Here is a 13,797-nt window from a genome sequence, read left to right on the forward strand (position 1 = left end):
TTGTGGGACTCCGCATTCAACTGTGTCGGGTGAGGAGATTGACCCGTTTACTCTCGTTACTTGCGTTCTTTTACACAGATAATCATTAAACCAGTCTATACAAGTAGCATCAAACCCATACCAGCTTAGCTTTTTTAAAAGGAGGGAATGGTCCACTGTGTCAAAAGCTTTTTTCAGATCTAAAGCTACGAAAGCAGTGATCAGGCCATTGTCCATACTAGAAAAAAGATCGTCGGTTAGGTTAAGGCGGGCGGAGGCGGTTGAATGATTTTTACGAAATCCCGATTGACCTTTAAAAAACAAACAATACTGATTGAGATAGTTTACGACTTGGTCGTGTACAATTCGTTCAATCACTTTTGACAACACAGGGAGTATCGAAATGGGTCGATAGTTAGAAGGTTCCATAGTGTCCCCACTCTTAAATACCGGTATAACTATTGCTGCCGTCCATTCCTGCGGAATAATACCACTTGAGAGAGACAAATTTATTACATGGGTCAGGGGAGAGACTATGAAAGGGGTTGCCATTTTGATGAGTTTGGCTGGTAATTCATCTAATCCTGTGGCCTTGTTACCGGGAATATTTTTCAAAACCTTGTTAACATCCTCTTCTGTAACTCTCTTAAATGAAAATTTTGTTTTTACTTTGTTCAGTAAAAATGATGAATAATTGCCAGTAAAATTACATTCTTTCTTTAATTTACCAGCTGCACTGACAAAATACTGATTGAATGTATTAGATATTTCCTGCTTATCATGGATAACCCTGCCATTGTTTCTAATACTATTAACATTAGTATTACTTTGTTTACTGGGGATGATACAACGTAAGGCTTTCCACGTCCCTCTACTATCTCCAGCATTTTCATGAATCTTATTTTTGACATATGCTTTTTTTGCATTTCGTATTAATAATGTTACTTTATTTCTCAATTTCTGATATATCTTCCAATCTTCTTCATTTCCTGTCATTCTAGCTTTCTTTTTCTGCTTATCTCTTTGTCTCATCATATCTCTTATCTCTTTATCAATCCACTGAACATTCTTTTGCTTTACTCTTTTTGTTTTAAGGGGGGCATGCTTATCAATTATGTTCTTAAGAGTTGAAACAAAGGAAGAGTATGATTTTTCAACGTCATTTTCACAATAAACTTCGTTCCACGACTCATTGAACAAGTCTCTTTCAAAATTTTCTACAATGATCTTTTTAAGATCTCGTGAGGTGACATACTTATGTTCATAGACCTTTGACTGGTTACTTCCATAGGAAGCTACAATCATATAATGGTCGCTTAGACTTATTTGTACTACATCAGCATAAGTCACTTTTTCTTGATTTGAAGTTAAAATTAAATCGATTGTGCTTGACGAGGAATTTGTTATTCTAGTTGGTTTTGATATAAGTTGTTTCATGTGGAAGCTTTCAGCCAGTGACAATAAGCGCTTTGCATGATAACTTCGCATGGGTTTCATAATATCGCAGTTCAGATCTCCCAATAGCACTACCTCAAGGCCAGTTAATTCTATGTCCTGTAATACTCTTTGAGCCTTATCAAAAACTTCTATTGGGGAATTGGGAGGTCTGTACCAGTTGCATAAAAAGAAAGGTTTTTGTTTATTGGGATTAACCTGCAGAACAATTAATTCTAAATCATTATCACTCAACTCATTTCTTACTTTATAATCAATACCATGTTTTACGTAAGTTATAACCCCTCCCCCTTTTCTATTTCTGTCTTTTCGTATAATAGAGTAACCGTCAATATTCACACACTCATCTATGATGGATTCATCTAACATCGTTTCACTAAAGGTTAATATGTCAAAACTGCTACAAATAAACATACTTCTTAACTCGTCTATACATTTGTACAATGAACAGACGTTTAGATGAACAAAGTGAATACCATTCTTACTTTTGATTAACTTGTGTGTCTCTTCAAAAGTTGAATATGAGTGATTTTCTCTATATATTACAGGATCTGGGGTTGCAAGTATGGCCTGATCTCTATCATTGTTTTCATTGGTAATAACACTAACATCAGCAGAATTATCTGCACTGGACGAAAACGGAAGTTCTGACAAGAGGCATCGTTCGCACATCCAATCACAATTCTGTTTAAATGAATTTTCGCTTGTACAATTTTTGTGGTACCATTTTTTGCACGAAGAACAAAACAGAGAAACCTGATTTTTTCGCACAGGTCGTTGACACAATACACATGGAGAACGTATGGGTATTGTGATGAATAATCAATAGATAAGTATTCTGGGGTCAGTCAATGCACTTACAGTCGTTCGATGTCACTTTCACGTCGTATGACCACCTTTTTTCCGCTTTTCGTCAGGGCTGTGATCCTCCCATCCTGACTCCAGGTCCTGCTGACGTTGGAGTGTTTCTGCGTCTTGTACATGAGGTCCTGTCTGAAGCTTGTCAGCGACTCGTGGATGAAGAATGGCTTTCCTTTTAGCTTGACCTTGGCTTTGAAGATGGCCTGGCGTATATTGTACCTGGCAAACTTGACGATCACGCATCTTGGTTTCCGGTGGTCTTCAGTCGTCGAACTGCCATGGGTAGGGTTTCGACGAGCCAGTCGGTGACTGCGGTCGATGTCGTTGTGCGTCAGGTCAATACCCAACTCATTCTTTACGAAGCCGGTGATGACTTTGTCTGTATTTTCGCTCTGGTCCTCTGGCAGGCCGTAGAATCGCAAACAATTTCTTCTGCTGTACTGTTCGTGTTCATCAAGCTCCTCGTTGACTTTTTCCAGTTGCTTCTGGAGACTTGTCACTTGTGCGGAAAGACTTTCGACTTGTCCAGTGGTTTTGTCTAGGTCCATGCGGATGGATTCGTAGACATGCTGTCTGATATCCTCAGTGATTGATCCTGTGATAGCTTCCACGAGGGCGGCCATGACAGTTTCGGAGAGTAATGCCTCCTTTATTTTCTCCACAAGAGCAAGGCTGAAGTCTTTGTCTTCACTGTCCGGCGGCCTATTGTGGCTGGTCACAGGCGGCTGACCAGCTGACTTTTCATCAGCATCGGGATCTCGCTTCTGTTCCCGTGAGCTGCGGGTCCGCTTTGCCCATGTGTCGGCTTGCATTCCGTCGAGTGTGTCTCGCAATTTGATTCCAGCAGAAATGGTTCTTTTTTTGCCTTTCCAGACAGTGTTATGATTTCAAACTTTTGCTACACAGTCTCAGCTTGCTTACAGTTACTCCAGCAAGACGAATCCTCCGATATCAAGCCAACACTTTTTCTCTCTCAGCTCAGAAATGTGTTAGAGACTGATGCCAGAAACGCCAAACCCACTTGTCACATGCCTCCAATCTCAAGCAATCTCAGCGCTTGATCTCTGGCTGCCTTAATTATATGACAACTTTCAGCATTCAGGCCCCATTCACCGAATTTGATCTGCTGTTTGCTGTTGAGCTATAGAGCGTTGGCAATGCACTGGCGAGTTCAGGCTTCCAGTGGTCAATCCTTTGGTCAAGGGTCCTGTCTTCCGTAGGTGCGGAGCTGCAAACACGAGTCGGCCCCGTGAACTCCCCGACAGCTCCCTGCGTGTCGAAAGGTCTGTGCGTGGAGGTATGTGGGCGGGTCCGCTGCTGCCAGGCGGGCTTGGCTACTACTTCATCAACAAGTCGCGACGAACCGTCTAAATGAAATGCTTCTAGTCAAATCCGATGAAGTGTTACAAAGAGCACCAGAAATAGCTTGAGACATAATATCAAGGAGTTGCATCAAGTGATAGCGCTAACTTCTTTGACGCATAAGTGTAAATTTATCAGAAAAGTTCCGCTCTTGCGTTTCGTACGGGACGGATCCAAGCGCAGCGCCAGTCAGCTGGATACGAAAATTATCAATTAATAAGTTAATGTAATGAGATGCTAAATGTGTGTTTTGAGGGGGGATTCGCCAATTTCGGGGTGAGAGAAACAGGATGGATTTTTAATATTAATACTCCATGGCCATGAAAATATAAATTTACATGCAGTTTAGACCTTTTTCAATCCAGTCCTGTGTGTCAAGATTTTTACAAAACAATATCACCGATCAGCCACATCAACCTAACCTGGGCTGTACATAGAACAACATGTAAAATTACATCTAGGCTACATTATAACGGCGCTATGCCATGCCAAGGTGAAATTCAAGATAATTTATCTAAAATGTAACAGACATGCTAATGGCTAAGCTACTGCATTAGCGCCCATTATAACATACACAAGCAACGTTCATAACATAGCTAACGTTGTACTTGTAGTCATCATGGTCATTAACATTACGCATATAACATGAGAGAGACTGCACTGCAGTGTCGACTGCTACGACTGTACGCACGTAAACTAACCTGTAAATTATCCTACGTAGGTTGCAGTCAGTCCCCCGAGCAGCTGAATCACTTCGTTCTGGTCTGCGATTTCACGGTCTCCCCCACTCAATTTGATCCACTCTTTGGCACACAAAATAGGTTTCGTCTATGTTAGGTTTGTCATGGCCGTGAAATTTTCAAACTTCATCGATGTTACATGCATAATAACGCATCTTAAAAGTTTCGGCAGAGCAGACGACGTAGACGCGTCGACAGGCTCACAGGGGGCGGCCATTTTGACTCGTAAACGATAATTCTCGATTCGGATTGGATAACATACATCACATGATCGTTCGCGAATGAATATCGTACACGGCAAAGTGTACATATTCAGCTCCTCAGTGACAAAAAAGTTCACTGTTTCCCCCTAAATTACCAAAATACTACAGGAGGGTTTGTGTCGAACTTTTTCCTGTAGCCTTTTTGGTTATTTGTTTACACGTAGCTGTGGAGAAATTTTAGTGCCGCAGTTGTCGGAACGAAACAAGCGAAAAAACCAGCTCACCCCATGGCCTAATTGTGGTTTTTGTCAAAACAAAGAGAAAGAACGATTTCTGAGATGCAAAAATTCTGAACAAAAAGTAACATAAAAATACATTTTTTTTTTTGAAAATGAGTCACCCTGCGTCATTCAGGAAGTCCAATCCTTCCGGTCCCATTCTCCACTTTTATTTGCCAAATTTGGGCATAATGTCCACTCTCTGCGGCCCTCCTTGGGTCAAGCTATGACCTCATAGCCAGACATAGCCCCCACCCAAACAAAGTGGCAGTAAAAGTGACGTAGAACTGTGCGTCGGTGGATTGGAATTTAAAGTTAAAATATATCTTTGGGAATGGTCCTAAACCCAATAAATAGAGAAAGTTTTCCTCTCCTCACTTCATATTGGAATCTTTGACAACGGGAAAGCATCGAGACATATTGTGAGCAGAATTCGTGAGAGTCAGCTATCTTTGTCTCCGGCAGGGGTAAGTTATCTTCTTTGTCAAACTTAAACTGTAAAGTCTAGTTTGAGTCTAGTATGTTGTCCAGATAGTGTTAGGATTATCTATGAGCTGCTACTTGCGCTATAGATCAGTGATAACATTGTTGCTATTTCAAATTGAGTTGAAATAGGGATCCTCTGTTATATTGAACAGAGTGATGCGAATGTGCATGGGCACATCATGAGATTTCATTGTCGTTCATAAATATCTGACTTCTGAAACGTATGGCTCAAACCTGCCTCAGACTCAGATTGGTTGATATGACATTGTTTATCGGTTATCGAGCTCCTACATTATGTGAGTGGACATTCAAGTTAAGTTGAGTTGATAAAGAAGAAGAACTTGTTAGACAGCTGGTTAAAAGGTATAGACTTGACAATCTGAAGATGTATGTTCATTGCTGCTTTCACATCTTGATCGATGCCATTTTGTATGTGCGTGATTATATTGTGGAGTAAACACTCGTGAATGTACTATTCTAGTCATAATGGTGTATGCACTAGGAGACCCCCTCTCTCTCTCTTCTTCTTCTTCTTCTTCTCCACTCTTCTTCACTCGTTTATTTCCATATCTTGCCTATTGAAGATGATTGTTTTATGAGAGTTTAGCAGTATAGGCCCAAGTCTATAGAGAACTTATATGTCCAGTATTGAATGCATACTTTTAGTTCTTTGAGCATATTGAATCTTGCTTTATTATGTTAAGTTGTATAAGAGGATATTGGGATATCAATCTTTCCTTTGCTGGATTGAGTTGCAATCATGCTAACTCCTTTATATGTGGTATCTGCTAAGTACATGTGCTAATTAGTTTGCTTAGATACATTATCGTGATATGATTACTTGCTCAAGTTAGTTAGCAAGACGTATATGAATTCAAGAGCATTGTAGGAAAGTTCATTTGAGCAAGAAACACATTGACGTCAAGATTCTAGAAAATAGAGCAAATTCACTTTAACCTAGTGAGCGGACTTTGGACCTAAGGTCATTCAATCCTCTCTGGTCAGTGAGAGAGCATTCTTGACACATTTACGACCTAGGAGCTTTCACATGGGAACACCTGTTAGAGAACACTAGAGCTATAGTGAAGCCAATGCAAACGCTTTCACATTGGAGTCTGTGCCAGTACTTCCGACATAAACTTAACTTTATACCCCCTTCCCGCTGCCCGTCTCTTCCCGCTGCCCGTCCCGGTAAATTCACCGGGGAACCTCTCGGTGAAAGTTTTCAGTGCCGTCGTTTCACACTGCTCTCTTTGAAACTTTCCCCTAGACGGGTTTTCTGCTCGCAACGTAGGTGATCTTATGTACTTGAGTTTGTTGTGCATCTACGATTTGGTTTTTTCGATCCCATGTTCAGCAAGTTTTCAGAGGAGGGACTCGTACGCGGCAGCGTCAGCCGACGTCCCGCTCAGTTCTTCGTCCACTGCTGCCTCGCTACGTAATTGAAGTAACAGTCTCTCTTCGTCTTTGGTCCACGCTCCAGCCATTTGCAAAATTCCCTCAAATTTCAACAGCACAAAACGTCAACGGATTTCTCCTGCACACTGTAAACCCAGCACTTGACGAGAAAAGCACAAAATACGAAAAAATCAAGCAAGAGGCGGACTGTATCAGACTTTACTGGAAGAGTTAAGAGCTAGACACTAGAGGAAGACGAAGAAGGAGGAAGTACACCTAATCAGCTTTGTATACACGGCTTGCTAATTAAACAATACAAGGCACAGTACAGGACGATGCAAAACAATGCCGTAGCACTGTGAACGCCACATTGCACACGAAACGACATACTATGTAGTGTCGTGTGTATGTTTACAAACACGAATTACTAGTACCCTGTACGTGTGGATTTGGGAGGTCGAGTGCGCGCTAGCTAGCTGAAAACGTGTGCGTGACCAGAAACAAAACATGACCTTTGACAATAATCTGCATATTTTCCCCTGTGTTTCACCGAGACAACCTTTCACGCTGGGCGCTCTCGGTGAACCACCGGGTGATTTCCCGTTGAACTATCGGTGTTTACCCAGGACGCTTCTCGGGTAAAAATTGCCCAATATTTCATCGGTGTTTCACCTAGGCTTCCCCTAGGTTTCAACCGAGTGACCTTTCACACTGCGGGGTTCCCCGGGTGCCCCCAGGTGCCCCCGGGGAAGATTTTCTTCAGCGGGAAAGGGGTCTTCAGCGGGAAAGGGGTATTATACCCCTTTCCCGCTGGCCGTCTCGGTGAACCACCGAGAGGTTCCCCGGTGAATTCACCGGGGAACCTCTCGGTGAAAGTTTCAGTGCCGTCGTTTCACACTGCTCTCGGTGAAACTTTCCCCTAGACGGGTTTTCTGCTCGCAACGTGGGTGATCTTATGTACTTGAGTTTATTGTGCATCTGCGATTTGTTTTTTTCGATCCCATGTTCAGCAAGTTTTCGGAGGAGGGACTCGTACGCGGCAGCGTCAGCCGACGTCCCGCTCAGTTCTTCGTTCACTGCTGCCTCGCTACGTAATTGAAGTACTGTAAAACATGATATATTCGCGGCATGAATTTTTCGCGAATTGGAGCCGACGGCCTTTTTTGCGGCATGAAATTTTCGCGAACTACCACTGGCATTCCATGCACATAGTGTAGACAAGAACCTTTGCGTGCATTTTAATTTCGCGAATCTCGGCGCTCGCGAAATTCACGAAATCAAAATGCACGCGAAAATTCCACGCTCCAGCCATTTGCAAAATTCCCTCAAATTTCAAGAGCACGAAACGTCAACGGATTTCTCCTGCACACTGTAAATACAGCACTTGACGAGAAAAGCACAAAATATGAAAAATCAAGCAAGAGGCGGACTGTATCAGACTTTACTGGAAGAGTTAAGAGCTAGACACTAGAGGAAGACGAAGAAGGAGGAAGCATCAAATCGATCAAGTGCACTGTAAACCTATATCAACTTTGTATACACGGCGTGCTAATTAAACAATACAATGCACAGCACGATGCAAAACAATGCCGTCGCACTGTGAACGCTACATTGCACACGAAACGACATACTATGTAGTGTCGTGTGTATGTTTACAAACACGAATTACTAGTACCCATGTACCCTGTACGTGTGGATTTGGGAGGTCGAGTGCGCGCTAGCTAGCTGAAAACGTGTGAATGACCAGAAACAAAACATGACCTTTGACATAATCTGCATATTTTCCCCGGTGTTTCACCGAGACAACCTTTCACGCTGGGCGCTCTCGGTGAACCACCGGGTGATTTCCCGTTGAACTATCGGTGTTTACCCAGGACGCTTCTCGGGTAAAAATTGCCCAAAATTTCATCGGTGTTTCACCTAGGCTTCCCCTAGGTTTCAACCGAGTGACCTTTCACACTGCGGGGTTCCCCGGGTGCCCCCAGGTGCCCCCGGGGAAGATTTTCTTCAGCGGGAAAGGGGTATTAGAGAGAAACCTAATGCAAATTAGATATTTGCTTTTGTAACTATGTATCTGTAATGGAATAGCTATAACCATGCAATTGAAACGAGACTCAATGAGCATAGCATGAACTATCAGAAATAACCATTCACTGTTGAAATGTCTATATAATCAACGATTATGTGCCAATTACAAGTTGCAGTAATTATATCAACAATGTATAACGATGCTATATAAATGTCAAATATTCATTCATGTATTCAATACAAATGTACTCATTATCCTTTGTACATAATGTTTACATCTTTCAGGGCTTGGGTTCGGTTTTGACGATCAGAACCTGCGAATAAAAACGAACACCAGTAACCAACATTGCGAGTCCCGGCTCCATTTGTTGCCGTTACAAAAAAAAAAAAAAAAATGGCGTCACGGACAGGATTCGCAGATCACTGTTCACCTACCTGCTCCTTTGCTGGAGAAAATTGAGAAATCGGAGATCGACGCCCTAAAGGAGAAGGTGGCAGAGCTGGAAGCCAAGCTTGCAGGAGGACGAGATGACACCAAGGTCCCTGCCTCAGCAAGCACAATTACCGGCATCCAACCCATTTTCCTGACACAAGGAAGGCGGCTGGAAGTCTTTAAGGGGAAGCCGGTTAAACCAGGAGATCCGACCGTCCAGGACTGGATCATAGATATGAAGAGCCATCTTGCTGTCAGGAACTCGGGTACTTCAGAGCAGGCTGCTTTCGTCCGTGATCACCTAGGAGGGAACGCCCACAAGGAGATCCTTGGCCGTGGTGATGCTGTAGCCGAGGACGTGAAGGAGATCTTCACTACTCTGGAGAAGGCTTTCGGGAGTGGGGACTCACTTCCGGTTCTGCTCCAGAAGTTCTTCAGCTATCAGCAGGCTCCAGCAGAGGGACTGCTGGAATGCTCACTCCAACTGGTGACCCTCTATGACCGCACGTGCTTCCTGGACAGCTCCTACAAGGGCAGATAGATGGAAACTCTGAAGGGACGGCTGGCGGAGACTGTTTACGATGAGGGGTTGCGGCGAGAGCTCCGACGACTGAACACCGAGTCTCCCGACCTCAATTTCTTTGAACTCCGAGACCGTGCCCTTAATTAGTTTGGGCTGTCGAGGAAACCAGGGAGGTGAGACAAAAAGGAGTGGGCACTCTGCCCTGAGGGTTTTCCCTATCACTCAACACAGGATTACAAGGGATAAGTGCCCCAACCAACAAGTAAACGACCTCTTACGTAACGAGGTCAGTCTGATCGTTATCACTGCTGTTTGATGTTCGATCCTCGGGGCCGCGGTGATTTGGCCCTCTATTGTTAGGGGTATGGACAGCCCAGTTGACTTGTGTGTGTTCACAAGGACGTGTATGAGGGTTTTACATTCTTTATGCAGGCTCACACGGCATATACTCTTGGGACCTGCTAGTCTAAGAATTCAGCTCTCGATAGATACAAAAATTTTGACAATCGGCCAAGAAGAAGTTGAGTTTTGACAATGTAACTGTTTAACAATGGCCATTGTTTTGTTCTTGTCTTAATCAAATTACGACGCAATGTCAAGTGTAAATCCTGACTAGTGCTGACAAAATTCACCTGTAGATCAGCAGATGTTGGGGTTTTTCTTTAGTCTGATGTATCACTTCATTGTTCGCTCGTGTTGGTTCTCTTGTCATATTTTTTGGGGAAACTTGCGTACATCCGCCAAGACATGTTTTTTCTGGTCCCACTAACATATTTTTGTGAGCAATTTTAGTTCTCCAGGGGATGAAAACACTATTTTAATGTTTTTTTGTTGTATGCTGGGGATATATTGAGGTAGGAGGGCTCGAATCTACAACAGAGTGGTCATGATGGAGACTACTATAGGACCTAATCTTGGTGAAATAACTTGCCTCCTTGCCTGGTGTAAGTGAGAGCTGAACTATCTCACATGTCCTGTAGCACTGTATGCCTGATAAGATATTCACCATGGCGCTTTTTTGTCTGTCTCTCTGTTTTTGTTTTATTCTTATTTGAAAGCTGAATGGGTATTTTTATGATGGTTGTTGCTGTTGTGGTTGGTATTTTGTGTGCTAGCTTGGTATTAAAATTATCATTATCATCAGACATTAGGGCCTGTGTTCCACTACTCAGCTGTTCATGTTCTTATTTGAAAGCTGAAGGGGTATTTGTATGATGGTTGTTGCTGTTGTGGTTGGTATTTTCTGTGCTAGCTTGGTATTAAAATTATTATTATCATCAGACATTATTAGGGCCTGTGTTCCACTACTCAGCTGTTCTCAGCAGTTTTCGAGAAGGCGGTGGGAAGCTGTCCGGAGGTGTCCGTGAATCTCGGAGGGGTGAAGGACGTCAGATGTTTGCTGGACACTGGTGCCCAGGTGTCCACGATTACAGAGTCCTTCTTCAATGAGCACCTCGCTCATGAAGAAATTGTTGACGTTTCAGAGTTCATCTCTATTACAGGTGCACAAGGTCTGGCAGTTCCTTATCGCGGCTATGTTCAGTTGTCACTGGAGGTGTAGTGTTATGGTGGACTGCACTACACATAAGCCTAGACAACCTTGTGTCGCAGTTGTTGAGGAGAGGGATGCCTCAACATTACCAAATGGACTCGTCCTCCTACCTACTCTCGTAAGGGTTCCCTCCTCGGGAAGAGTTCCTGTCCAGATGGTAAACTTCAGCAACAGCGACATCTATCTTCATCCTAGGACGCCAGTTTGTCTGCTGGAGCTGTCACCAGGCAACCTAGAGTCGTCATCTGAAGAGCACACTGTTGATCTGGAGAAAGCATACAGTTCGCCCTCCTCGACTGGAGATATCAAGGAAATGATGGAGAGGATGGTGGTAGACGAGGAGACCAAGACGTCACCAGAGCAGCTTCAGGCAGTTGAAAAGCTAATCCAGAAGCACTTTGACAGGTTTAGCAGAGATGACATGGACATTGGGTACTGCGGCAAGGTAGAGCACAAGATCGCCCAGCCCACTGGAGGATTCCCCCACATCAATGGAACGAGGTGAGGGAGTACCTTGAAAAGTCCCTGAAGCAAGGCATCATCAAAAGGTCATCGAGTCCATATGCATCTGCAGTGGTTCTTGTTCGGAAACGTGATGGTAAGCTACGACTTTGTATTGACTACAGGGCCTTGAATGCCAAGACTCATAGAGATGCCTATCCCCTCCCCCGCATCGAGGAAGCCCTGGATGCTCTGAAGGGTGCTAAATACTTTTGCAGCCTAGACTTGGCACATGGCTCCCACCAAGTTCCCATGGCAAAAGAAGACAGGGAGAAGACAGCATTCCGAGTGGGGACAGGAGGTTTGTATGAGTTCTTTCGAATGCCGTTTGGACTCTGCAACGCTCCTACGACCTTCACGCGGGTGATGGACTTGGCATTCGGCGACCAGAACTTCCAGACTGTCCTCATCTACATGGACGGCATCCTCGTGTTCGGATCAACGTTTGAGGAGACCCTTCAACGTCTTGACATGGTGCTAGGGAGGCTGGCTGACTTCAATCTCAAGGTAAAGCCAGAGAAATGCAACCTCTTCAAGAAGGAGCTGCGTTACCTGGGCCATGCAGTCTCTGCAGGAGGAATATCACCTGATCCAGAGAAGGTCAGAGCAGTACAAGAGTGGAACACCCCTCCAACTAAGACTGAGCTTCGTGGATTCCTTGGTCTATGCAGTTACTACCGGCGCTTTGTACCAAAGTATGCTGAAGTAGCAGCACCCCTGCATGCCTTATTGGGGTCAACGTCTAAGAAGAAAATGTCAAAGAGGACTGCAGAGGCCAAGGCTAGGACTCCACTGTCTGAGGCGTGGAATGCAGACTATTCAAAGGCGATGGAGGACATGAAGCGGCATTTGACGTCAGCACCTATACTGGAGTATCCAGACTTCAGGGAGCCGTTCATCCTGGAGATAGATGCCAGCCATCTTGGACTGGGAGCTGTGCTGTCCCAGCAGAAGGATGGTAAGAAGGTGGTCATTGCTTATGCGAGTAGAGCACTGAGGCCGAATGAGGGGAACATACAGAACTACAGCTCAATGAAGCTGGAGTTGCTTGCATTGAAGTGGGCCGTAACCGAAAAGTTTAGGGACTACCTGATTGGAGCCAGCTTTACGGTGTACGTGGACAATAATCCACTTAGTTACCTCAACTCTACTGCAAAGCTGGGGGCCACAGAGATGCACTGGCAGGCAGAACTAGCTCAATTCCAGTTCCAGATAAAGTACAGGCCAGGGAGGATCAACACCAATGCTGATTCTCTCAGCCGGAAGACTGACCATGGACGTCAGCGTGGGAGACTGGAAGAGATGGAATGCTGCCCTGAGACCATTACCCCGGAAAGAGGCACCGTTTTGCCGGCTGTACTAAGAACGACAATCGAAGAGGTGGCAGAGTTGCAGTGTCACGATCAAGTTCCTGACAAGAAGGTGGGTTCAACATTCACTCTACCGTCCATACCCAAGGAAGATCTTGTAAGGATGCAACATGGCGACGCAACTCTCTCTAAGGTCCTGGCTTACAAATCCTTGATCACTGTGGATCCTCTTCGGCACCCCGAATCGGACAAACCAGTGGTTAACAAGGAGCTTGGCCACAGTTGAGGCCTTCTGGTCCCAAGATGGTACAGCCTGGGTGAATTTAGTGAAGACGTCTGTCATCACCAGGACGTTCTCGATCTTCCCACTTGGCTCTAGCGTGGTGAAATCAATCGCCAGGATGTCGAGCGGCTTCTTGGCAATGAGCATTCCCATTGTAGTCTTCACTCTGGGGTTACTGGACTTTGACAGCAGGCACCTTTGGCAGTTTTCACAGTATTTCTTTACATCAGGAGAGCGACGACAGCAGCCCAATGGTAGTCCACGTGAAATTGACAGCGGGACCAGAAACGACGGTCGACGCCACGCAGGTGCAGCATGAAGGAGGCGAGAACGATCGCGACGGCACCAGCGACGACAGGGACGACAACCAACAAGGCGACAGCAACCGCGTGCCTGTGGCGGATG

General features: G+C 44.6%; 1 pseudogene; it reads left to right on the forward strand.

The window, feature by feature from the left end:
- The first annotated feature begins 3,594 nt into the window (after positions 1–3,594).
- LOC139726036 (uncharacterized) lies at positions 3,595–11,307 on the forward strand (annotated as a pseudogene).
- Positions 11,308–13,797: the final 2,490 nt, after the last annotated feature.

This window comes from Diadema antillarum, unplaced genomic scaffold (genome assembly GCF_040938485.1).
Source record: "Diadema antillarum isolate AM-2024a unplaced genomic scaffold, OU_Dant_1.0 seq00000076_RagTag, whole genome shotgun sequence".
In the NCBI taxonomy this organism is placed as follows: Eukaryota; Metazoa; Echinodermata; class Echinoidea; order Diadematoida; family Diadematidae; genus Diadema; species Diadema antillarum.